The 4,299-nt window shown below is 40.7% G+C and overlaps 1 long non-coding RNA gene across 1 annotated transcript; it reads right to left on the bottom strand.

The window, feature by feature from the left end:
* LOC108499036 lies at positions 1–3,215 on the bottom strand. The gene is made up of 3 exons (XR_001875382.1): positions 2,693–3,215; positions 695–833; positions 1–328 (listed from the first exon to the last, which is right to left on the bottom strand). It is a non-coding gene; the product is annotated as an uncharacterized LOC108499036 (long non-coding RNA).
* Between the last annotated feature and the right edge of the window lie 1,084 nt (positions 3,216–4,299).

Here is a 4,299-nt window from a genome sequence, read left to right as displayed (position 1 = left end):
CATAAAAAACAGCACTGGTAAAATTACTAAACACCAGTCCTGAGAAATAAATCAGAATAAAATAGCCTGTGGTGTCAAAGTATTCAGGTAAACATCATGGGTTTTCCCTGTAGTTCCAAAGTCATAATTCCTTTGGCATGCTGGTGGTTACCCTAGGTGCAGAGGGCAAACTGGGGGTTCCTGTGTGGAGCCAAAGATGAGTGAGACCATTGTCTGGTCATGCTGACTGTCCGGGTGTCAGGTCCCAAGGCTGGATCTGTCTTTTTCACTCTGTAAGGAAAAGCTGGCATGCCTCCTGTGGGCTGTGCTTTCAAGCTGGCTCTTCTTCCTGCAACAGTTCAAAGATCAAAGAAAGAGCAGAAGCTATTTCCCAGGATCCCAAAAGACACCCATCGCACAGACTCTGCGGGAAATGGCTGGCAAAGGATCAGAATTTAGCAATCATTTAGTTTAGTAGCTAGTTTCTCCCAGTCCCTTAAGATTCACTATATTGAAAATAGTTTCTCTTATAAATACCATCTACTCTTTATTGGTCCTCTCTTAAGTGTGCTTTATTTCTTCACATTATACTTTATATACACTTAAAAGTTCCTAAATTTGTCACTTTTTCTTACATTAGTGCAGTAACTTTGAGCAAGAAAGGGAAAGAACTTGTCTGACACCCTACCCACATCTGTCTCTCAGAATCACTGACCTGGTGTATTCGGTGCTCTGGGCCTCTGTCTGGGTCAGGGAGGTGAGATCTTTGCTCGCAGGGGACTGTATCAACCTCTCCTCACATGGGCTCAGCAGAAGAGCACAGGCGATTATTTATGGCTCTGAAGCCTAAGCAGCTATTCGAAATGAAGACACCTTGATCTAGTTAGGTTACAGAAAATAATGGGCACTATACATGTGCTTTGATACATTTGCTTTTCTTTTGATTAGTCTGAAAGCCTCTCACTCTCTTCTTTCTTCTCCCTACTGTCATTTTCCTTTTTTCTCTTCTTGTTCCCATTTCAAAACTGACTTTAAGAGTTTATGAAGGAGAACTAGGCCCCAGCACAGCCATTGATCTTAAAGGGGATCAGGTTTCTGCCTGTATCACTCTGTCTATGGGTGCTGCTGAAGCAATCAGACAAGTAATTTATTTTATATTAAAAGTTTATTAGGAACAACCACTCTTGTTTTTCTTTATGTGTTTCTCTATTTTCTTCTCCAGAAAAAAATGGAAAGAAGCAGTCATACCAAGATGTATTCATAGAACAATTAATAGTGGTAAAAATAGCATCCTGTCATTAATGACCACACTGTGATATTCCTTTTCAGGCAATAGATCACTTTATCATGACTTCTGTGGCTCTCTGTGCAGAAGGAAAAAAACAGCTTCTCATGGTGTATAAAGAAATTGAAACCTGTTTATTTATGACTGGATAAGAATGAGCTGCCTCATTAATGTGGTATAAAATGGGTATAATTCAGCATTCCATACAATCCTCCATGACGTGTTGACAGGTGCTGTCATGCACTATCACTTTTAGGTTATTGCACTCTAATAGACTACAATTATAGCTCATTTAATATGATATGACAGTGGGGAAGCACGTGCGAGGTTACAAGCAGTTACACTTAGAAAACAAGCTGGTGGAAATGTGTACAGCTACAGGTAAATATTGCAGGGGGCAAATCCCCTTTCCACTGTCAAAGAGCCCAGATCTCTGCGGCTACGGGTCTTATACATGCAGTTCTAGCAATGAAACATTTGTGCCTTGCATTTTCTCTTATTTTCCCCACAAATGTCAATATTACTGCTTTCAGTTGTGCCTCCTAATGTTGCTCCAACAGTCAAAACCACAGCAGGGGGTGGAGTAGGCTTGAAGAAAAGCCGAAGCTGTAAGTAGCACAAGATTTATAACAGTTGGCAGCCCAACATCTCATCTCATACAAACAACTCGGTTTCTTTTTGGCGGCCTGCTGTGCCACTAACAAGGCAGGCTACAAAATTCACCCACTGGGTGATGGGGAAAGGCATCACGAAGCACACACCAGCATCATTTTTGTATGGTAGGAGAGCAGCAGAAAAGTTAGACCCCACGCATTGATTTCATTTGTTAAAGGGGAAAACTGCAGAACTGATACTGGATAGAAATATTTTTAACTGGTTAAAAACAAAAGTCCCCTCAGGGAGGTTAAAGATTTCTTAACATTTGCAACCTGAGCATTGCAGGGTTTTTCCAGGGCAAATTTCACACTGCAGCCGTGTAGGTGGTATTATAAGCCAAAAAGACACCAGCTAGTCTGTATTTTTGTCTAAGCCATATACTGACTTTGCTACTTTCTTGCTTAAAATGTATTTCAGATATTGTTTTAAATGCTGAGGTCGTAGCTATTCTTGCACGCTGAGCAACTGTATGATAAACTCTTTCTGGGAATGGCCTCACGCTTAAATTCAAGGTTTTAAATATAAAAACCTAGATGCTGACTCTGTGCAATATTTTCATAAAACCAGCTTTCTGGCCCATGCAGCCATGGTGCCTCAACAGCTGACTCATGCCACATGGGTCAGGATGCTGTCTCTCTGTTTCACGCATCCACGGAGCCAGAGTAACACTCCTCAACCAGTTTGTAATGAAACATCTCCTTTGCAATTCAAAGAATGTGCTTGTTCACTGAAACTCTTTCCCCATCAGCAGCAATCATATGCTTGGCCTACCTCCTGGAAGAGTACACACACAGCCTCCTCTGCTCCTCTTCTGCAGCACAGAAGGCTTCGCCTGGTGAACCATTGCCTTTCTCCCTCCCTTCCTGAGCAGCCTCGTGTCTCCTTCATAATTCAAGTTTGCTTGCTATTCCTTACATATTTCCAAACCTCCAGCTCCATGTCCTCTGTGTGCCTGCTTTGGCTCCTGCCACAGGCTCAATGAAGGGGAAGTAAGGTAACTCAAATCAGGTCTGTGACTGGGCTGCTGCTTCTCTGCCAGTGGAAAATGATTCTCAGCCAGCCCTGTGTTCCTGACAAAGTGGGCTTTTCTGAACGTAACTACCTTTCAGGGGAGATGCCTAGGCACACTTCAGCCTGATAATACCAGCTGGTTGCTATGTCCTATGGATTTGCCCAAAGGATGCATACTGAAGCCATTGTCTCATACAAACCCTGTTAAACTAACTGTGCCCTCTGGCTTTTAAGGAGATTGCACTCCTGAAGAAAACAACACAAATAAGTCCACTTACTAAAAATGGTAGCCTGTTATTTTTATCTTTTCATGGCATTTTATGCCTCCATCCCAAGGGAAGAATTGAATTAATGCAGTATACTGGGGTGCTGGAGAAAAAATACAAGAAGTGCTGATGTAATCATGTAACACTTGCCATTAATATTATTGCTAATTTGGTGCAGCACTCTGAAAAACTCCTATTACTCTTTGGGGAAGAATCTCCTCTGCAGAGCAGTGACACCTGAGATCTGAATTTCTTGGTTCCTTCTGACAATCTCTCATTTAATGTCACTGTTGTTTTCAAATTCTCCTGCAATAACATAAAAATTGTGAATATTAAGACTATATTAAGATAAACAGGACTAAACAAACCAGGTTTTTTTAGCAACTCTTTGGCATTTGGAAGTAAATTAAACCAAATAATATCTAAATATTTAGGCTGTATTCATTAGTAATGAATGTTTTTAAAAAAAGTCGATCTCATGTCACAGTTATCAGCACTCGTCTTAATTGTTGTGACCAATCTCAAATCTGGTAGCCTTTTTTTAGTTATAAAGTGCTAAAATTTCAAGGCTTGTTTTAGTATACTTAGTAATGTCATGTGGTTAAGGTCTACTAAGAAAGTGTGAGTGCTAACATCTTCCTGACAAAGTAAGCTCAGCAGGCTAAAAGATAGAAAGAGTAGCATCTATCTATACACACCAATCAATGCCTATTGTTATAAAAAAAAAATAATTAAAAAATCCCCAAACCAAAAGGAAAACAGGTTGGGTCTAAAGGGGCACCAAGCAGAAACCTTCACTCCAGAATTTTCTACTTTTTTCCTGTTTGGCATGAAAAGTCATCTCTGTAAACTGAAGGGCAGTTGGACCCAAAGCTTCTGCCTCTGATCAGTGTTTGTTTGGCAGGAACTATGTTCTCCTTGGTTTTGGTTGTTATAATTTTTTTGTCCATGCCTAAATAAAGATTTTGTCACTGAGTGGGAAGGTTACAAAGGGAAGTAAGGGTTAATGCTTCTTGAAATAAAAATCCAAATGAATTTCTGCAGTGATCTTCTGGAGTCTCCCTAGGGATGCTACAGATGGCATGTGATCCTCCTGCGTTG

Source organism: Lepidothrix coronata, unplaced genomic scaffold, assembly GCF_001604755.1.
Source record: "Lepidothrix coronata isolate B3197 unplaced genomic scaffold, Lepidothrix_coronata-1.0 Scaffold68, whole genome shotgun sequence".
NCBI classification, from domain to species: domain Eukaryota; kingdom Metazoa; phylum Chordata; class Aves; order Passeriformes; family Pipridae; genus Lepidothrix; species Lepidothrix coronata.
This window is presented reverse-complemented; position numbering and strand designations above follow the sequence as displayed.